The 23,746-nt window shown below is 38.4% G+C and overlaps 1 long non-coding RNA gene across 1 annotated transcript in view; it reads left to right on the forward strand.

Moving 5' to 3' along the window:
* The window catches only part of LOC131698763 (uncharacterized), a 32,743-nt gene extending 9,410 nt beyond the window's left edge, over nucleotides 1-23,333 (forward strand). Inside the window, exons 2-4 of the long non-coding RNA XR_009307773.1 lie at nucleotides 16,486-16,554; nucleotides 16,857-16,909; nucleotides 22,618-23,333. This is a non-coding gene — a long non-coding RNA (uncharacterized LOC131698763). The remainder of the gene's footprint in view (nucleotides 1-16,485; nucleotides 16,555-16,856; nucleotides 16,910-22,617) is intronic.
* Nucleotides 23,334-23,746: the final 413 nt, after the last annotated feature.

Genomic DNA, 23,746 nt, shown 5'->3' on the forward strand with positions numbered 1-23,746 from the left:
TTTTTAACAGAATCAATCAATCAATAAATCAATCAATCTTTATTTTATATAGTGCCTTTGATAGTGGACCACCATCACAAAGCGCTTTAGGAGTAGCATTTTAATTCAGAACGATATGATTTTGAAAATGTCACTTGCCAAAACAAAAGAGACTACACGTTAACTTAATAGTATTACAGCACATACTGTACTTTTAAATCCGGTACGTATTGTAGCGGTAGGCCTATGTAAAATTTACAATTAACGACCTAACAGCAAAATGAAATCTAAATGATATCCATGCACAGATAAACGTAAAAGGCAATGCAATTTATGCAGTTTCCAGAATTAAAACAGTATCCAAAGTCCGTATTCAAAATTGCAGAATAGATAAGGCCCTAATGTCACAGTTCACTTGCAAATGGAAATGCACAAAAGCAACAAAAGATCAGAAAAAAAAGAAAAAGTACATCACAGTATCTAAAATTGTTTCATGATTAACTGTTACATTACCCTAGCTTGTCTCGTGCGCTGTGTTTTGGCTGCATTTTCGTCCAGTGAAACTGGAAGAAACGCTGTGTAACTGCACAATATAAGACAGACTGATTTGGCATTAGTGTTTTTTTTTTTTTTTTAACGCGGGCTATGACGGATATTCAGGTAAACTGTAACATTGAGAGATGGGCTTTGTGTCAGAAAACTGGTGAAGGAATTGGAAATTGCGCGTGACTTGTAAGTGCATTAATTTGTTACATATATATATATATATATATATATATATATATATATATATACACACAGTGCAAGATATTTCAGTTTTTTGTTTTTCTTAAAAATATTTCCCAACATAAAACCAATGTCACCTTACAATAATTGATTTTGAGTTTCAGTGTTTTAAATTAAAATATCAAACAGAATGAAATTTCAATGTACCATTTGTAATTCAGTAATATGAGAGAATTGGTGAGGGGTCTGAATACTTTTGCAAGGCACTGTATATATACTGTGTATATATACTGTGTGTGTATATATATATATATATATATATATATATATATATATATATATATATATATATAAACAAACTGAGATTGTTTTTATTCTTAATACAAGGGCGGTAAAACGCGACTGACGTGTATCTGGGTAAGGGATATTCGTGTGCTGACTGTAGTGCATTTCAGTCGCTAACTGATGCTTTGCTGATGGATTTCTCACCAAGTGAAAGCAATTTTGTTGCGAAGTCATTCACGTTGTAGACTCTAAAGTTGTATTAAGTTGCACTTTGTGTTGCTAGTGGTTAAAGCTTTGCAATTTTACTTGTTGTGCATTACTTTTATCCTTTTGAAAAAAAAACCCTTTTCTTAAAAACATTTAAATTAAGCTTTAAATATATCCAAATGTATTTGCAGTCAGTCTTGGGTAGTGTAAAATTACAATAATGTGTTGAGGGGTTAAACTCATGACAGTTTTTGGTGTGGACCAATTCCCAAATAAAGGATTTAGCCAATTTCAAATTGTGTTGTATGGGTGTCATTATGTACTATGTGATTGAAATAAGCACACAATTCTTTTTTTTATGGTAAACAAAGGAAAAACTTGTAAAGGCAGATTCTGGTTTATACAATGGTATGCTATAAAACCCTTTTTTCTGTATTTGTTTTTTGAACATATTTGAACTATTTTTTAAAAATTGCTGAATAATCTCAGCAGTAACTTTGAATGAAGATGGACTGGCTTCGATTATTCTATGTTTCCTTGTCAACCTTTCAGAACCACTGATTCAGCTATTTTATAGGGTTAGGCATCTTTCTACTGTATTTCCTCTGAAGAATTAAATCTAAAGGACAAGAGTCTATAAGATAGTATCTTGCCTTACATGTATTTACTGTGGATGTTGTTTCACCTTTAATGGATCCTTTGTAGGCCCACTTTTTTCCATCTTTTTTTAATGTGAGTGCCATCTTTAAACAACATGCTGAAAACTGAAGTTGTTTAAAGATTGCGATCACTTTAAAAGCAGGGTGCAATGTATGAAAAGTAAACTCAATATGAGCAAAGTTGCATAGGATTTGATACACATGGAAAAGACAAGACTTTGTCAATAGACAGTTTATTTTAGCAAATATACTGATGCACAAAAGAAACGCAACACTCAGGTCTAATGGATTTAATCAAATATTTTAAACATAGATATCAAACAAAATCACAGAAAATGTGAACAAAAATACAGATCAAAGAATCATAATAAGTTTTCAGTATGAAATGTGACACAGTCAAAATGAAAACATTACAAAGTTAATATCAGGTATGACCTCCCTGAGCATTAACACGATCCTGGCAGCGTTGATGCATAGACCTGATCAGCCTCTGGATAGACTGCTGTGGGATGTTCCGCCGCTCTTCCTGTGTAGCTGCAGCCAGCTGGGGAAGGTTGGCTGGTCGCGGTTGTCTCCTGTGGATGGCACTGGCGATTTGGTCCCACAAATGCTGTATTAGACTCATTAGTCCACTCTCTCTGCCGCCACCTCAGATGTTCTCCGGCCCAGAGAAGACGGCAATTTCATCTCTCAGCTGTCAACATGTTACCCCTGAATGGCCTCCGAGCATGCAAATCATATTCATGCAGACGGCGAGCTACAGTCATTCTGCTGATGGGCGGTTTATTTCTTCCTGGAATTTCTCGTGCTGCAAGCCACTGCAGTCTAAAAAACAATTACACAGATGGATCAGTCAGATGTGACGGTCCTAGGCCTGTGTGGTGACCCTCTGCCTTCCAGGATGTGGCCTGTCCCTCACAGAGCCGGTTTCCTGGTTTCTCTGGACTAGTCTGCTGATTGTTGAAGCAGAACATTCTCCAGGCAACTTCTCTCACAGACAGGCCGTCTTCAATCATGCTGATAGCAACCAGACAATCTTCATTACTCAAACAGGGCATGGTCATATCTTTCGCTGTTCTTGCATTAATTAATCATATCTTTTCAAATGACTAGTTATACAGATTCTTAATCAACTCATTTTGGCAATTTTAACTCTACTCTACTGAGCACCTGGTGTTTTTATGAAATCAAATGACTTGAGCTCAGTATTTTGTTATCCCAAGGAAAAATACTACTATGAACAAATCTATCTGCTTACTATTTAAACAGTAAATAACATTATGTATGTGCCCCATTAGCTATTGATGTAAAACTTAGACTGCTGCATTTTCATTGCATCAGTATCCTATGGTACTTCATTAATGGTGAAACTTCAATAGTAAATATGTAGCTGTCACTTGTAGCAAAATTCCCATCTCATATGCTCTTGTCCTTTTATGTAAAGTAGAGGCAGTAGTGTAGGTGTATTTACTGTAATAATACAACACAAATGCAATCATTTATTTCCCAAGGGGCAATGGTGTAACTTCAATTTCTTTATTGAGGCATTTCTCCTCTTGTAACAGGGAGAGACCTGGACTGGCCGTCTGACGCATGCGCGATGCTGCAGGAAGGGGGCGGCAGTCCCGTTGGGTCTGCCTGCCAGTCATGGCGGTGACACGGAGAGGTGGGGAAGAGGGTGTGTGTGCTTTTCCCCTCTCTGAGTGGCTGGGAGGCGGACTTTAATGGGATTGCTAACCTATAAAGTAACACTCTGTTGTTTCCTCAGATCTGCCCCTTTAAACTGGAACAGCGAGCAAGGCGGTCTCGCTTTGCCTACCAACAGACGGGAGGATAACAAACGCCCGGAAAGAAAAATCAAAGAAAATAATTTTAAAGAAAGAAAGGGAAAAGTGGGGGATCGTTGGGCAGCCCCAGTATTGTTGTTCAGGGAGACAGCAGAGTGTAGGACGGAGTCCCGGGTCGTACGGGTAGCGGCGACTGGGGAGATTCACGCTGCGAAGTGCAGCACATTTATTTTGTAGTTTTTCCTTACTGTGTTTTATTTTCCCTGTTTCTTTTTGCCTTTTTCGTTTTTATAATTTGTGAGCACCTGCGAGTGCGGGACTGCAGCTGAGTACCCTGCCGTGGTATTCCCCGTTGGTTCTGGATACCATAGCTGGTAGCCAGACCACGGACCACAAGCGCCCTCTACGGGCTCAACGAAATCAGTACACCTCACCAGAGTACAAAAAGAAAATAATAAAACTGAGCACCTGTGTGGTGTTGTCAACTACCATTTCTGTCTCCCGTGTCAGTGAATACCCGCACCCTCCCACACCTCTCCATATCTTCTTGACCAGGGGTGAAATTCTCAACAAAAAAAGTGCAGGTACTCTATGCACAGCTGGGTGGAAACATTAAAAAATGTAGACAATTTGAGTGCCAATGAATAAATACGTTTAAAATGTATAGATATCTGTACACAATATGTTTATAAATACAAAGTAAGCCTTAAATAACTGATCAATTATAACCAATTCACCCTAAATAAGGAAGCTGAACATAATGAAAGCTTTTTATCCTCTGTATATCACTGTCATGTACTGTAATATAACACTAAGTTAACCCTTAAATGACAAGCATTAAGAAATATTACACTATGCAGTAGCTGCTGTAGAGAGGGTTTTGTTTCAAGATATCCTAAAAAAAGGATGACGTTATTAAAAATGGTATAAAAAAAACTGCTCTGAAAAAATGATACAAAAATGTCTAAGTCAAACAATGTACAACAAGGGCTAAAATACGCCTCAATTTGTTACTACGACTACTACTACTAATGATGTACCTGACCATCTCCATAGTATACTTTGAAATCATCCCCATACTTTCCAGACCCTGGGTACTTACAACAGGAAATGGCCATGCTACAATACTAGCCTTGGATTAGAATTTATATCCCTGTTTCTTTTATTTATTTTGTACTTATTACTTATCTTACAGCAATATGTTCTGTGTGCTTCTCTGTTTTGTTTCTGTCTAGATTAATTACCATGATTTATTTTTTATCCCTGGTATTGTTATTTCTGCACAGTGGCATGACACATTTTCATAAAGTATTATCATTATTTTGGTGTACTTCCTTTTTTTTTTAGATGTACGCAAGTGAAAACTCACATTTAACTTAAATACAATCTTCAAAATGTTTTAGAAAAGGGGGCATTGTACAAAGAAAAAACACCTCACTGTTTTGGTTTTCGTTTATTACAGTCTTCATAACAGAAAATACTAGGACCACAACAAAACAAAACATTGCTCACTATGCTTAACATGTACCTTGCAAGTTGGGCCAGTGTTTGCAAAGCGTGAAGCATGCAGACATCTGTATCCCAATTCTGACTCGCTTACCAAATCTGAAGCAGCACTTTCTTGATCCTGTTTTTCTAATGTTCATCCTTACTGTCCCACACATCACTTGCCATTTTAGAAAATTTCATGCAAATTCTGGCAATGTGGCAAATCGGTGCCAGGCAAAATGCATTATGCTAATTTTTTCTAATATTTATCAACTATGTCATTTATGGCGAACACAGACGTGGATTTTTGCCTTCAAGTTCATGTGCAGCAATGGTCGTTCAAATATTCAGATAGTAATTTATTACTGTGGCAATGTGCTCCACCCCTGTGTGCATTTCTATGTTGTATGTTGCGTGTGTTATTGTTGGTGTATACAGATTGGGACACGGGATATAAACGGGTCTGTGTTTCACGTGTATTTAAAAATGTAGATTTGTATTTAGGCATGAGGATGGCACAGATCACTTCACGTGCTGGTTAAAATGTAATGTGTGGTCACGGGAGTACACTTAATTAATTCACGTGCAGTTGTACCGAGATTCCAATTGAATGATTGACTAGCAATCGACTCTCGGTACAACTGCATAAAAGCAGCATGTTTTCACTCACTCGGGGTTGGGTGTTCGAGAGTGGAGAACGGGAGAGAGAGAAAGGAGAAATACAGTGAAGGTGAAATAACAATTGCTATAGCGTGCTGGAAGTGCCAGCACGGTACTTGTTTAACGTTCGTCCACTTGTTTTGTGTGTTAGTTCGTTTTGTTTACCTGTTTATTTTGGCTCCAGTGCCGTGTCCTGTTTTGTGTTTAAAACCCTTTTATTTCGTTTACTAAATGCTGAGTGCCACCATTGCACTCAGCATTACTCATCACCACCGTCTGTCTGTGTGTTTCTTCCGGGTCTGACGTGTCGCACTCAGCCAGCCTTGTGACAATTACTTAATTATTATTATTTATTTCTTAGCAGATGCCCTCATCCAGGGCGACTTACAATTGTTACAAGATATCGCATTATTTTTTCATTTATACAGTTGGGTTTTTAGAGCAATCTAGGTAAAGTACCTTGCTCAAGGGTACAGAGGCAGTGTCCCTCACCTGGGATTGAACCCACGACCCTCCGGTCAAGAGTCCAGAGCCCTAACCACTTAATAATGATAATTACTCCAAACCGCTATTTTCACATTGCACTGCTAAGGTCTTCTCTCGTTGATCAAGGAATGAGTACTGACACAAAGCAAAATGGACCGAGATTTGTGACGCATACCAAAATGAAATCTGATCAGAATGAAAGCTCGGCCAATCAACATGCAGTGATTTTACTGACGTTAAAGGTGGCCAATAGCAGCTAACAGAAACAGAAGCAGTGTGAAGAAACAGAATGCAAGCAGCATGAACTGTAGTGAATGAATGCGAATTTGAGAAATGTGCTAGTGGACTGCGAGTGGGTGGAATGCATCCGTGTTGGATGAAAAACAGATTAAATAAATCCCGGTACTCAGTATAAGTCCTGGTATGGATTAACGGTGAGTACCGGCAGAATTTCACCCCTGTTCTTGACAAAGTAGAAGCTAATTCTGGATGCTGCCGTAACTGTACCTGTAATTATGATGTTTTGATCAAAAGCTGGAAGCTGGAAGTTGTCAATTAATGAAGCTGTTTTGTTGCACTTCGTTAAGCTCAGCAGGGACAAAACCACAACTGTAATTAAACCAATTAAGTCTTTGTCAGTCAAAGAGGGATGTTGGCATTGTATAAAATGTAACACAATGGCCTCATCAGGACTCGCAATGCTCAGTTTGGAAAATGTTCTTAATTACCCTTATTTTAACAGTATGTTGGTTAAAGATGTAAGAGTTTTGCTGAAAAAACAAGTATACCAGTTGTTAATGACCAATTCTGGAATAATAGTGTAGGATGTGCCGTTGTGTAGGACACACTAAGAACATAAGAAAGTTTACAAACGAGAGGAGGCCATTCGGCCCATCTTTCTTGTTTGGTTGTTGGTAGCTTATTGATCCCAGAATCTCAACAAGCAGCTTCTTGAAGGATCCCAGGGTGTCAGCTTTAACAACATTACTGGGGAGTTGGTTCCAGACCCTCACAATTCTCTGCATAAAAAAGTGCCTCCTATTTTCTGTTCTGAATGCCCCTTTATCTAATCTCCATTTGTGACCCCTGGTCCTTGTTTCTTTTTTCAGGTTGAAAAAGTCCCTTGGGTCGATATTGTCAATACCTTTTAGAATTCTGAATGCTTGAATCAGATCGCCACATAGTCTTCTTTGTTCAAGACTAGATTCAATTCTTTTAGCCTGTCTGCATACGACATGCCTTTTAAACCCGGGATAATTCTGGTCACTCTTCTTTGCACTCTTGAGCAGCAAATTCCTTTTTGTAACGAGGTGACCAGAACTGAACACAATATTCTAGATGAGGTCTTACTAATGCATTGTAAAGTTTTAACATTACTTCCCTTGATTTAAATTCAACACTTTTCACAATATATCTGAGCATTTTGTTGGCCTTTTTTATAGCTTACCCACATTGTCTAGATGAAGACATTTCTGAGTCAACATAAACTCCTAGGTCTTTTTCATAGATTCCTTCTTCAATTTCAGTATCTCCCATATGATATTTATAATGCACATTTTTATTGCCTGCGTGCAGTACCTTACACTTTTCTCTATTAAATGTCACTTGCCATGTGTCTGCCAAGTTCTGAATGCTGTTTAGATCATTTTGAATGACCTTTGCTGCTGCAACATTGTTTGCCACTCCTCTTATTTTTATGTCATCTGCAAATTTAAAGTTTGCTTACTATACCAGAATCTAAATCATTATTGTATATTAGGAATAGCAGAGGACCTAATACTGATCCCAGTGGTACACCACTGGTTACCTCGCTCCATTTTGAGGTTTCTCCTCTAATCAGTACTTTCTGTTTTCTACATCTTAACTACTCCCTCATCAATGTGCATGCATTTCCTTGAATCTCTACTGCATTCAGTTTGAGAATTAATCTTTTATGCCGGACTTTGTCAAAAGCTTTCTGGAAATCTAAATAAACCATGTCATATGCTTTGCAATTAACCACTGTCAATGTTGCATCCTCAAAAAAATCAAGCAGGTTAGTTAGATACGATCTCCCTTTCCTAAAACCATGCTGACTGTCTCCCAGGATACTGTTACCATATAGGTAATTTTCCATTTTGGATCTTACTAAAGTTTCTATAAGTTTACATATAATAGAAATCAGGCTTATTGGTCTGTAGTTACCTGGTTCGGTTTTGTTTCACTTTTTGTGGATCGGTATTACGTTTGCAATTCTCCAGTCTGTTGGTACAACCCGTGTCACGAGACTGTTGCATGATCTTGGTTAGCGGTTTGTAAAAAACTTTTTTTATTTCTTTGAGTACTATTGGGAGGATCTCATCCAGCCCAGGGGATTTGTTTATTTTAAGAGCTCCTAGTCCCTTTAACACTTCTGCCTAATAATAGTGTAGGATGTGCCGTTGTGTAGGACACAATTATGACTCCCACACATGAACCATTAGTGTGTAGGTCTAGCTTCCAAATTAAAACACCCTACATTTTATTAAAATAAAAAGGGGATGCAATGTTACATTTGGGTATAAGATTTATTTTTTATTTTTTATTGAATTGGAGGAACATATCAAGAAAAAGTCTCCTGTGATATTTACTAAATAACCAAAAAGGTACTAAAGATAATTATCAAATTATGATTTCCATTACACGAGAGTAGATGTTAAAACTTCATGCTGATTTGAACTCTGCTCTTGCCAAGGTAAGCACCAGCTAAGACGTAGCATTACAGTAAACTAATGTGATCCATCTGTGTCTCCATCCATTTGCGTTTCCTTCCATATGATGATGTAGATATCCTTCTGCCTGGTGGTGATGGCTGGAGTGTAATGCTAGCTCCAGGGATCAGCTAATTTTACCTCCCTAGCGCATCAGCACACACAACGGCTGTGATGCTGGCTCTGGGGATCAACCACAGTGCTGTCTCCCCAGCGCATCAGCATGACAACCGTCTGTATTGGGCTAAGTAGGGTACATCTCTGGGGTCACCTTCCATCCTCTGTGTTTCGTCGACTAGCCCACAACACCTCAAGAGGGCTCGACGGTGATTCTGGTATCCCAGCATCACCCCTGTCTGTCCCCCAATATCAAGCCACCTCTCCAAGAGTACCAACATGCAGTTAACTACCAAATACTCTGAAATCGTGGCTGGAAAGTGTCTTATTTCCATCTCTGTACAGTATATTAAAATCAACATTTGCAACACTAAACATTAAAGTGGATATCTCAATTATATTCTTAATCCTATGTGGCAACAGTGGTTTGATTAAAACAATGCATTACATTTGCTGCAGGGCTAATTTGCTGCCGTTGCCCTGCAGTTTGTAGTTCTCAGCAGATAAATGGCCCATTGGGGATAAGTTGCTTACAATAACCACTACACTTGCTGTACTACATTTTCAATTCAAGGGCATTTTACCATTGTAGGTGGTTTTTAATCTTGTAAGGGCCAGCCTTGTTGAGGCTTACCTTTTATAATTCTCACAGCCATCACTTCATGGGCTTTTCACAGTGAAGTGCATAGGCTTTATTTTAGTGGAGTGCTTTGACTCCTTTTAAATAAATTGATTAAAAAAGAGAATCAACAGATAATACACCATGTTGGTGAAAAAGCAAGGTTTTGTTTGGATGACTTTTGATAGTTAACCAGGCCACTTTGAACTGAAGTTAATGTGTGTGATGTAAGTGGTATTATTATTATTATTTATTTCTTAGCAGACGCCCTTACCCAGGGCGACTTACAATTGTTACAAGTTATCACATTATTTTTACATACAATTACCCATTTATACAGTTGGGTTTTTACTGGAGCAATCTAGGTAAAGTACCTTGCTCAAGGGTACAGCAGCAGTGTCCCCACCTGGGATTGAACCCACGACCCTCCAGTCAAGAGTTCAGAGCCCTAACCACTACTCCACACTGCTGCCCTGGTAGAATTATTCATGCAAGTCAGATCAACTACATTTATTTCCAAGTCATGCGCTTGTCGGTGAACATACACAGAGCTCTGGCAATGTTACTACCCTTCTCTTGTGATGGAGATTCTTTTATTGCAGATTTTTCAATTGCAAAACCTTAGATTAGCAGTTGAAAATGATGCAAAATGAATTGATCAACAAAGTGTTTTCTACTGTTGAAATGTAATGCTTATTAAATTGGATAATTCTTCAATATCTGACTTCTGGCAAGCCCAAGACCTTGATTATCAAACATCAGATAGATCTATCGCCACAAGTGTATCAAACATACCATTTTCAACACACTGCATCACCAGGGATTAACCATCGGTAAAACTAAGAATGTCCCAAACTGTTATGAGCATTTTTGAGATTTAAATAAATAAAAAAAAAAACAATCAAGGTTTTTTTTTTTTTTTCTTAAGAAAACTGGTACATTTGTACATTTGTGTGTTTGTGTATTTGCTAACTTTGGGGGGAAAAGGGGCTTGATATATATATTTTTTCTGTTCTTCTTTAATGCCACTTTCCATTCACCTGTCAGCTTGATCCAAGACAATCCAGCAAGATGGGATCTGAGCAGAATCTCAACAAAGAGAGCAAAATGAAGAAAAATAAATCAAAGGGCAAGAAACCCAGTGCAGAGGAGATTAGATCCAGAGCTGACACTTCAAAGAGGTAGAGAGATTTATCTATGTATCCATCTTCCTGGGTAACCTTCATTCTGAATTAGGCAAACTAGAGGGAGATTCCTGACTGCGGTTTGTTGTTTTTTTAAATGCAATAAAGATGAGAAAGCTCCACACCGCAGTCTAGGAATATACAGTAACTACAGGTGAGATAATTGAGGCATCCACTTATCCAATAGTGATCAAAATTGAAAACTCTTTTCATACAGTAGAGATTTATAAAGCACCTTCTGTGAAAGACTCTAAAGCACTGTAATCTTGATGTAAAAAACATTGGCTCAGATGCTAGATATGTTTTGGAAGAGAATTTCATGAATAGGGAGGACACCGCCTGCATGCCATTCGAAATAGTTAATATCTCTTCATTAGCAGAGCGTAGAGAATGGGCTGAAACATATTCAGACAACACGTCTTAAAGGTACTAAGGTGCTAGCCCATGCTGGAACTTCTAGGTCAACAACAAGATGTTAAAACAACCCTGAATGATGTACAGTAGGAAGCCAATGAAGGTTTCACAAGATTAGTGTAATGTGCTCTGTACGAGTCAAGGAAACTGAATCTGTAATTTTAAACAATAGTCTGATGGTTTGTAATTAGTTTAAGGTTTTACATCGACAGCCATGGCTACAGTTATACGTGTTACTGACACCCAACCCAGATACTGATTCGGAGTACTGGATATCTGAAGATCAACAGCTAATCTTTGTTCCCTCATTAATCGCCACTTTTCTAGCTTGTCTGGTTAGTCTCTGCTTTGCTTTGTTGGGGCGTCTGACCACCACAATAAGAAGAACCTCCCTTATCCTGCGGGAGCACCAATGCATTTCTCCCTGTGTGCCTCTATCTGAGATTGTCAACTCTGCAGTACCAGGACTTGCCCTGTATCGTATGACTTACCCTGCTCTTGTGTTCAACACACAGTGTCCATGAGCACATCTATACATCTTCAGTGGTTGATGAATTTTAATTTACAGGCAAAATATTTTGTGACCATATATACCATTTTAATGTTGGAATGAAACTGCAAGTAAACCCTAAAATAATACAGTAGTGTGTTTGTGTGTGTGTGTGTGTGTGTGTGTGTGTCTGTGTGTCTGTGTGTCTGTGTGTGTGTGTGTGCTCATTATGCAAAGCATGGTAATTAATTGAAACTCCAGAGTTATTGAGTTGAGAAGGAGGAGGACAATTCAGGGTGTAGGAGGTTCAGGAATGGTATTATTTCGCTGACTTCATTTTATATGGGTGCGTTCAAGAGTTAACTTTTCAACGTACTACTGTATTTAAGAAAATATCCTACAGCTATATGTTTTACTGCATGTATTAGCATGTAAACTAAAATCAAAAGTTTTGAAAGCACCAATTAGTCTGACTTTTTTTAAAATTTATTTTTAAAACATTCATTTTGTCCAATATTTGTATTAAGCTCCTTCAATGAAGTCCTAGTCCTATTTCTGGAAATGTACAATTTATAGGTTCTCTGTAATTATATTTAGATGTACATTTCTCCTAAACTATTTAAAGAGTAAGTACTTTAGATTCATATGACCCATTATTTGTTTTTTATTTCCTGTTCCCTTTGTGTTTTTATGATGTTTGCAATCATTCTGAGTGGTTCTTATTGTAATTACCCCAATGCTGTTTACTTGGTCTGAGTTAAGGTACTTTGACTCTGACATGTTCTCTCAATACTCTCCCACTGGCCATGTTGTGTTCCTCCTCGATGTCCTCTGCAGGGGGTTCAGCATCAATATTGGCATTGTCACTATCCTCTGCTAGTGCATTGTTGACAGCTATTATTATTATTAATTTCTTAGCAGACGCCCTTATCCAGGGCGACTTACAATTGTGACAAGATATCACATTATTTTTACATACAATTACCCATTTATACAGTTGGGTTTTTACTGGAGCAATCTAGGTAAAGTACCTTGCTCAAGGGTACAGCAGCAGTGTCCACCACTGGGGATTGAACCCACAACCCTTCGGTCAAGAGTCCAGAGCACTAACCACTACTCCACACTGCTGCCCATGTTATGCAGAATGCAACATGCAACAATTATTTTACATACATTTGCAGGGCAATACTGTAGCACACCTAGGGTGACTACCCGTCCCTAATTTGGCGGGACAGTCCCGAAATGTAAAGATCAAGTCCGGGTCCCGGGCTTAATGCCTCTGTGACGGCATTTGTCCCGAATTCCTAGACACAATGCAATCTTAAAGTTTAGCGCCACAGTCAAACCATAGCATATCTGTTTATAGCGCATCATAGCACCGTCCCTGCCGCATTATTTTGCAATGCCTTACACTCGCTCACCAGTTAAAACAATATAAAAACATGTATTTATATATCCAGGCGCGCCCCCAGAAACCTTTCACAACTGAACCACACCGACATCTTATCTCATGCCGATAACGACTCTGCATCAACATGCTGTAAAGTGTTTCAGAGTGCTGCATTTCTGTTTTTTCCTGAGTTCCCTTTTTAAAAATGAATAAACACAGCGCTCTGCCATCGAGACAGAACAGCAACTACAGTGACAGCCAAATAGTCCACAAAAATAAAAGCTAGAAATAAACATATTTGAAATACAGACTTAAAGGAAAAACTAGCTCACAAATATTTTATGCTGGTTCCATTTCTAATCATTTTACTCTCACAATCACAACTAATCATTACTCCAAAAATATGTAAGCACACCACCGGAGCTATCTAACATCTGAAACGACTTTTTAACACTCCAGATGTACACTCAATATTGTGGGATCTGACAACGGTTTTAGCAGGGACTGATCCCTTAACAAGCATCACCTATGACAGGCATTACCAATGTTGGCAAATTGCCCATTATTACTATCACTGAGTTATGAACACTTTAAAATACATTAAGCTCAAAGCATTTACGTACATTTTTACAGTTATGTTATTACATTCGTATTTCCCCAAACATTTTTCAGCTAAAGCTAAATGAATTTACTAATAGAAACTAACTGTACAAATGTACTGTATATAAAAATACAGAGTTGAAATACAAAGCAAAAAAAAAAAAATACCAAAATTAACTATATACACATTAAAGAAACACAGATTTCCATTAACACACACACACACATGAATACAGTAAATTGGAATCTATGGCTAATGGGTGACTATTTCAAGCATACTGGTTTAAGTTATTTTGCTTAAAAAACAACAATCATTCTCGAGGGATTACGAGATGCATCGATATGTTTTGAATATGTTATCTTGTTTAATACAACTTTTTTAAAATTAAAAAATATGTTTAATATTAGAACAAATACTTTGTCATGCATTTGTCTCCTCTCGACTCGACTACTGTAACACTCTATATGGTGGTCTCCCGGCACGCACCACAAACCGACTGCAGCTAGTTCAAAATGTCGCTGCCAGGATCCTTACCAGATGTAAAAAACGTGAACACATCACCCCCCATCTTGCCTAGCTGCACTGGCTATCTGTAAAGTTCAGGATTACTTTCAAAACTCTCCTGCTCACCTACAATGCCCTTCATCACACAGGTCCCGAGTACCTCAACATGCTGAAGCACTATGTCCCTGCCCACAAACTGAGGTCCTCTGACTCTGGCCTGTTTGTTATCGCAAAAGCAAAAGTGCACCACACTTTGAGAATGCTCGTTTAGCTTCATGGCTCTGACTCTTTGGAACTCTCTCCCAGCTTTGGTGCGTGATGCTCTCACCGTCGCTCGCTTTAAATCAACTCTCAAGACCCATTTGTTCTCTCTTGCTTTCCATGATCTTTAAGCCTGATATCTGCTATTAGCTGCTGTGTTGCTGCTACTATTTCATGTGTTATGCTACTATATCATGTATTATGCATTTTTCACTGCATTGTATTTGGCATTTTTAAATTTGTTATTGTATATCATGTATCATGCACTTCTCTGTATTTAAAGTATTATGTATTTTGTTGTTACTGCATCTTGTAAAGTGCTTTGTGATGGTGGTCCACATAATAAATAATAAATAATGATAAATGACTGAATATTTCTTGAAATTCGGGCTCTCTTTGTCTAACAGGTCTACCCATCGTGTTGAAACTCTCTGCACTTGGTTGGATTGTGATATTGCACATAATATCACCACAAACCTGAGGCAGAATTGCATTCTTTTATGTATAGTTTAGTTAGCTAAATAGTATGTGCTCTACACTTTTAGTCAAATACAGAATGACATTCATATTTACTCTCATTTAGACACATTTAGATTAGCACTATTACACACATGTTTTACACATGTTTATAACAAAATATATAAAGGTTACTAACAACAAAACACATTGACGAAATAAAACTAATAGGCGGAATATATTTTATGTAGCTGGTTTTATTTATTTAAGCAGTGGTTAGAAAATATGGTATATGTAGGTAGTAGTATTAAACTGTTTATTGATTTGATTGTGTTACAGGGGAGTGTTTTCGGCGTATGTAGCTATAGTGTTGTGGTCTTGAAAGAGAGTGTTTTGAACTTGAATTCAAAGCGCAGCAGAGTGTTTTGAACATACACTCATTACACTCTAGTGTTATCAGCTTACATTCAAAACATTCTAGAGTGTTTTATACTGAGTAGTGTTTTGGGCGTCCTACACCGGGATAGCTGGTGACCACACCGAGAATCTTCAGTTTCGCTTTTCAATCTGTACCTAATTATTATCTCGTCCTCACACAGCCCTAGTAAAGGTCTGCCTAGTCTTATATTCTCTCCCTGACTCGCCTTCTTGCTGTCATTTCTGTACTTCTCCTGGCTCTGTGACACAGTATCACCTCCATGTTTCGCACACCCACTACTTGTGATCTGCCCTATTTATATTGTGATTTAGTCATACACTTCCTGGTTTCAATATGCAGTACACTTAACACATGCAGAGGCACATGGTAAAGTTAGCACCTTTAAGTGAATATGGTTTTCATATCAAGCACCTCCCTCGCAGAATTAGGGGAAACAATTTAAATACATTTCCATAGATTAACATTATTAATTGTATTTAATTGTATTCAAATGACTTGCATGCAGTACCTCTTTAAACGCAATTCATTCCACGTGCAAGGTCGTTTGCCACTGCTTAGTGAATGCAGCAGGTGCACAAAGCACGCAGTAAGGGGCTTTCTGCGTCCAAAAGACGTTACCGCTGTTTAGTGCATGAGGCCCTTAGTAAGCAATGAACATTAAATCATCTTTATATTGGTAAGTGCCAGCTCCATCTAGTGCACAGTCGTGTATTGCCAGCAAAACAAAAAAACATAACTGATCTAAAGTGGCAGATTATTAGAAGGCTTCTGTAAATTGTGTAAATCTATCTTATATATCTATGGAAATTCAATTTAAATGCAGTGCTTAGACATTGTTTATTGCGGGGCTTCCTCACTTCAGTTTTATGGTGTATATCATTTCTATGTATGGCAGTGAGTTTCAATGCTTTCTCTTTTTATCAGTCTTAGAAGTAAAAAGATCACTAACGTTGCAACATCCCAACAAACATGGCGTTTCTTTATATCAATTCCTCTCGTTTCAGTAAAAATAGAAACAGGAGGAAATGGGTGGAACTGGGAAGAAAAAGAAAGACACATCAGCAATGAAACAGGTAGAGCATTTCAAACATTTTCCTCTCCCTCCTTTTCCAACTCACATTATTTAGTTTGCTCATAAAAGTGGTATAACTCCCTAATGAAATGACTGTCACCTGCACACAAATCTAAACACAAACACGGGTAATGAAATGTGAATATGGCTGAACCTGTTTCAGGAAATGAGTTGAGCACCAAAACCGGGAATTGATAATGAGAGTTGTAAATTGAAACAGTGAACTCCTAGATATATAAAATCTATTTCTGTCATAAGTAATAACAAATAGAAAAATGTCTTTTTTTTACTTTTTTTCTACAGAACAAGTCAACAAAATCTCATAGCGCTGACACAGAAATGAAAGACTTTGTGAGGTAGGTTTTTTTGTGTTTTTTGTTTCACGATTAGATAATGGAGTGTCACCATGGTGCTTCTTGAGGGAGGTTCTATATTTAGCTATACAGCCCAGTTTAAATCTTCTTTCCCAGCTTTTTCCATTAATTAATGTCAGTATAAAACATTGAAACATGCTCAGACTTGGAAGGCAATCTCTGGCAAGGAATATCACGTTACACTCCTCAAATGAAGTACCATTGTAAGGTTTTAAATGTAGCTGTATGATGACTACTTAGTTTGAAACCATCAAAAACTAAAATTGTACAACACAAATGTTACTGAACAAAAGTAGAAGAAATTAGGTGCAGCAGTATAAAAGACCAGATTTTGCACTGGCTTTTTTTTGGTTGCTTCCAGCAAGAATTTAACCTTTTAATGTACAAGGGACATGTGTCCCACAAATTATTATTATTATTTTTTTTTCAATGAGGTGCACGGAACAGGGTTTACAATTTACTGACAGGTTGGATCTGGTTGACCATATTGTCAGTTTTCTTGATACCTCGTCACTCAAATGTATTTTAAGAAGAAACCGTTTGAATAACTGCTCAGTTTCTTGTGTACCTTAAAAGGTTAAATCATGGTAGAATGTACAGTGTTACTTGGCCTTTGGGAATTGTACATTATCCATTGGGGACCAGTTAGAGGGTAGCCCTGAATTATTCTGTTTTAGAATTTGTTTTTTATAGCAGTGTAAAAACAGGTTATAAAAGATCCCCCTGTCGAGACATTCTAATGAGCTATTTTATGAAGGGTGTTATGGGGTCATTTTTCAGTTACTACCTACATCCCAATGAAGATAATGGCTCTATTTCACTCCATTTACACTGCATGTCTGTCATCCTCCGTCTTCAGTTCTGGGGAGTAATGGTATAATGAAGCTGTAGTCTTTACAAGGCCACACAACTAATGGAGCAGCCTCAGGCTGTATTTTGTATGCATGGAACAACCGCATTGCTATTTTATATTGGGAAGCAATCGTGGCTTGTTGCTGTCTAAAGCGGCAGAGTGAGATAATCTTCACCAGCGGAAATCCGTCTCCCAAGGACGCGCAGTTAGGGGTGGAAGCCAACCCCCCACTCCAGAGAACAACAGATCCCCTCCAATAGGGGCTTCCTGCTAAGTAGCTCCATTCCTAATCTTGAACACCCTTGTGCACTGCACTGAGACACTGCTTGACAACTATTGTGAATTCATTCAAAGCTATTTAGTGATGGATATTGGGTATCTATGGCTTCATTCTGTTTCAGTGCTACTGTATGCTTAAAGGTTTTATCAAACACAAGGACTGTGGGATATGTCCGCCCAGGGGAATTTTATCCAGCCCCCCCAAAGACACACACACACACACACACACAACATGTTGATTTGCCTCAGTATCCCACAAATTCAAATACGAGCACTTCAAATCCCATCAACCCCCATCCCAAATCTTACTGTATATAAGAGTGTGTTAGCTGAATTGGATGCCAGCAGAAAAAAAAAAAAAACATATTAATTCTTGTCACGCTTGCAAATCAAATATCAAAGTACAACTCAATCTTGACTTGGAAACCAGTTTATTATTATTATTATTATTATTATTATTATTATTATTATTATTATTCAAATCTAGTGCTACATGGGGTCTCCTGAGTGGCGCATCCGGTAAAGGCGCTCCGCGTGGAGGCAGGATGCGCTCTATAGCCTGGACGTCGCCGATTCGAGTCCAGGATATTCCACAGCCGACCGTGGACGGGAGCTTCCAGGGGGCGGCACTCAATTGGCCGAGCGTCGCCCGGGGGGAGGGAGGGTTAGGTCGGTCAGGGTGTCCTCGGCTCACAGCGCACAAGCGACCCCTATAGTTTGGCCATGCACCTGCGGGCTTGCCTGTAAGTTGCCCGAGAGCTGCGTTGTCCTCTGACGCTGTAGCTCTTGGGTGGCTGCATGGTGAGTCCGCAGTGAAAAAAAAAGCGGTCGGCTGACGGCACACAGGACACTGTGTGTTTGTCTTCGGCCTCCCGAGTCAGCGCAGGGGTGGTAGCGGTGAGCAAAAATAAATAATTGGCCATTCTAAATTGGGAGAAAATAATAAAAATAATTGGCAACGACTAAATTTATTTAAAAAAAAAAACTAGTGCTACAGAAGGGATCGTTAAGGAGGAACCAGAGGACCCTGATTTCCACTCGGGCAGGAAGAGCCGAGGAAAGAAGAGAGCCAGAGAGGAGTATAAACACTTTCCATGAACTCCCTTTTTGACTAACCTGCTAATGAAGACAATTAGCTATGGAGGTAGGGAGCACTTCAATAGGCCGACCTCTCAATTCTCCTAATTGTGGCAGATTTCCACTAACTAAGCTTATGAACCACGGCACGAATGAACATAGGCAGCTGCGGATCATGTCCCCTTTATTTCTGCCTCAGATATAGCAGCGGTTATTAATCTCCCTGGACCTACCATTTTGTATTAGTTATCTGAATAATAAAGGAGGAGAGGGTGGGAGAGCCAGGGCACTTCATTGAATGGCCTGGGGTTAGAAGATTAGATTTAACCTTGGATAGAAATAGTTCCTATGCTTTTATATATATTTTATTTTCAATATGAGACATTGGACAACTTGATTAGTTATCCTAGGGTAGAGTGGTCTTAACCTTTGTCAAAAAACATTGGTGCTGACCTCAATGTAGGCCAATTTATATTCAATGTTTCTTTCTAGTCTTTGCCATATCCCATTAAATGCTATACACTTGCTATCTTACACACAAATATATTTTGCAGAATTTTGTTAAGCTATGGAGTGCTTCCTATGTTGATTTTTATGATTTCTGATGCTTGTGCTGAAACACATTCACTGTTAATTTAGTGACATCATTCAGGGCTATGTATGTAACTAACATGCCTTTTACACATATCTTAACAGGCATATTGCTATCAGAAAATGCTAAAAGGGTCCCCCACACACAGCATAACATGAACCAGATATGGAGAAGCATTGTAGTGAACTGGGTATCGCGTTCATTTAGTGATGAAGGAACATTCCAGAAATAAGTGTTACCCTGCTTGAATTATTTTTATTTATCACTATGAGAACATTCCAAAATGATGACATATTACCCAATTTCCTTTGCTGGTTTTCAATATTAGGAAGTTTTAAAGTTCCTATATAATAGATCTAATATTGCGCAAGATTACATCATTGTGAATTTTGGAGTTTCGAAGCGACTGCCAGTTTGATAGCAGGAATTCTGGGTAGTAGCTTGGTTGCCAATTTGGGAGCTGTAGTTCATTATCAAGAAGAGACTAGGAATGTGAATGAGTTTAAGACTGCAGGGACCAAGGAAGGCAACCAAATATAAATATAACTCTGTCTTAAGTAGGAATATGAGTAAATGTTAGCGGCAAAAAGGTGTATGTTTACAAGTTTTACGAGCAAGTTAATAAATACCTTTTTTTTTAAACTTTTAACCTGGGGTTGGCAATTTTTTTAGATTTTTGTTTTTTAAAATCGGATTTATCTGATTTAAATTAGATTTTTTTTTTTTATTTGTAGTACCGTAGATGTAGCTCTACAGTACCTCCAAACTGTAAATTTAAGGATGTTGGAAATGGTGGTTTGTGAATAGTTACATACCAAACTAAATTACTCAGTCTTAAATGAACACATAAATAAAGCAAATTATTTATCATTGTGGCATCCTCTAAATGTCAAGTACAATATACGAACTACAAGAATTTACAGATGGAGTACGCCAGAGAAAAATCCCCCTCACTCACCCCAGTCATTCTTTCCTTTTACTTTTCTTTCTTTGTTTTCCTCTTTCTGTGTCAGTCCAAACACAAGCAGTTGTTACTTAGGACTACTTTGCTTTTTATAGTGTGTTAAATTGTTAAAGTTCCTGATTGCACCACTAAATAAACCTGGTTTCAGCGGGTCTTAACACAGTGCTCAGTTGTCTATTTGGGACCCCATTGCACTGTCATCAGAATCGCTTTGGCGAATATGTTAATGATGGGTACAGGCGCTCTATAACGGGGCAAGACATGTCTTCACTCTATTTATGCGCCACAGAATCGGGGGGCAAGCAACGTTCACACTTTCACTCGCATTTGCGCTGTGATCAGAATACAGCCGTAAGTTTTAGTTTATAGACAGTAAGTGTTTATGATGTTTGTGTTAATAAAAGGTTTTTAAAACATACTTTTCATGTCTTTTCCTTGAGAAACTATATAAAATAGGTAGGAAATGAAAAATGATTTAAATAAATTTTTTTTTTTTTTAAATCAAGTGATTTAAATCGACGATTTAAATCAGCCAACACTGCTTTAACCTTTTCATGCATGGCGACCTCTTATGGGGATGGTTTAAAAAAAAAAATTCTCTTCTCGTCTTTATATGAGGACATATGGAAGACACAAATGCATGATGACCTCATATGAGGATGACATTTTTCCGCATATAAAGCAATGGCAATTTTTTTTTTTTTTTAATAGAAAAAATATATTTCTTGTGTTCAATATTAACCCTTTCATGCAGTAATGTAGTTGGTTGTCTTTGTTGGATGTGGTGTATTTAGTTATATTATTTTACTGCGTGTTGTTGCGGATGAAAACCGCATTGGCGCCGTTCCGTCACTGACTCGGGACCCGCCCCCGTTCCGTCTGTGAGAATTACTGCCTCACCGCTCACAAGCTGGATCTGCTGCTTATTGTGTTATGTGTTGTATTGCTGATGAGAACCACACAGGCGCCATTCCGTCTTTGACTCAGGAATTTCTACCTCACTGGATCTGCTGCTGATGAGTCGCGGTGCCTCCTGTTCCACCTCAGACTCAGGAATCGCTGGCTGCTCACTCTGCTTACAGGCTGGACCGCTGCTGCCGAGACGCGTCGCCTCCTGTTCCACCTCAGACTCAGGAATCGCTGGCTGCTCACTCTGCTTACAGGCTGGACCGCTGCTTCCGCTCCTCACCGCACCGCTCCGTCTCCGACTCGGAAAACGTCGGATTGTGGAACACTGCTTTGCACGCTTGTGTTTAATGGAAAGCTGTTTGTCTTGTTTGGTTTTTAAAATGCTTTATTCAAATAGAAAAAAGGTACACAAAATAACAATCTTCAATACAGGAATCCAAAGGATCCCTGGGTCTGATTTCAGGCACCAAGCTCAGTACAGCTTTTCATTCACATTTCCCGGGGTTAAATAGCCCTAGTTCCGCCCCTAGTCCCTGGAGCAGGCAACCTATAGAAAGTAAGGCATCCTTATCAAAACTCTCCAATTGGTCAAAATCCTACAGAGCTTGGCTCCCATCAGTCTGGGCTCTAGATGTTTGTCAAGTGTACCGCAGCGTGTGTGACTAATGCTTTTGCATTCTTACATTCAATCTTATTGTACATAATTATAACAAAGTAACATTCAATAGTATCGGATTACAACATCATACAGTACATACAAACTAGTATTCAATTGTGTTCAAAGATTACAGATAATACTGCATATATTTGCCTTTTAATGAAGTGTTTTGCCGGTTATTGTCAATAGTGTACTATTCCTGCAATATAGTAATAATAAAACATAGCTAATTTGCTTACAAGTAAATACTGAAAAGTCAACATGCTCATTAGTAATGGCCTCCAATGCATACAAAGCGTAAAACATCAGTGCAACTGCATGTTTAACCATCTCGGTATATTCATTTCTCTCCTCCCAGAAAGAAAAGAAAGTGAAGGAGGAACTGCGGACTTCAGAAGGGGAAAGACGGAGAAAACAAGAAGTGAGAGCCAGTGCATGAGTCCAGATGTGACCAAAGCCACAATAGTAGCAGTTTTACAAAAAAAAAAAAAAATTGGGGGCGGGGACAGGACATAAATAAGAATGATACAACACAAAATTACAAAAATAAGGTCCTACGTAATTTGTAGCAGTTCAACATGACAGTGTTTAAAAGAATAAGTAGGGTGTTAAGCACTTCTTCCTGCCTAAATTCCAGCACATAATTGAAATTCCTTGAAAGTCCTTGGAAACTGTGTTACCGGCCATGTGGAAATGTGGTCAAGGGCCACTAAGTATGAACCAGGCACACTCGTATGAAGGATTGCTCCTGTGCTGTTAAAGATCGATGATCATCTGCTTCTGTAAAATGAAAAAGGTTTCCTATATCCCATGGTTCAAAGCCTAATTCACTTTCCTCTGCCTTGAAGTCTTGGAACCTTCCAAGCCTAAGCCAATACAATCTTTCCTGGTGTCTGGGACGCGTATCCAGTGTGAAGGATTTACTTGCGCTTGAATAAGTGGCGATGACTTAAATTGATTTTACACTCCTGCAGGGAAATTAGTTGTATATGAAATGGAGTTGGTGTACTTTTAGTTCTCTTTGAAGCCCAGGCACCAGTTGTAACTGGATTGATACTAATTGGTTTGAACAGACAGCACAGGGAAACAGTATTGCAGATTTTGTCCTCCTCATTTAAAACTAGATTACATTTGCACTGTTTTTAACTTAATATCAAAGGACACATGTCTATAAGATGTGGATTTTGCCTATGTGTGATGACCAAATATGAAATATTTACCATGGAAGGTGTTTCACCTTCAAAGGAACTACTAAAAAATAAATAAACCTTGTATTGAATCCTATGTAGGCTCACTTGTGAAATGTTGCTAATATTCAAGTATCCTGACATTACTATGCATACATTTAATGTGAGTGCCATCTTTAAACAGCTTCAGTAAGTTTAGTAGTATGGGATGTTATAAATATGACTTACAGTAGGTATTATTTAAAAATGGATGTGTAGCAGGAAAAATGACCTTTTAAACTTTTGAAAAAGTGGGCTGAC

The sequence above is a fragment of the Acipenser ruthenus genome, chromosome 19 (genome assembly GCF_902713425.1).
Source record: "Acipenser ruthenus chromosome 19, fAciRut3.2 maternal haplotype, whole genome shotgun sequence".
NCBI lineage: Eukaryota > Metazoa > Chordata > Actinopteri > Acipenseriformes > Acipenseridae > Acipenser > Acipenser ruthenus.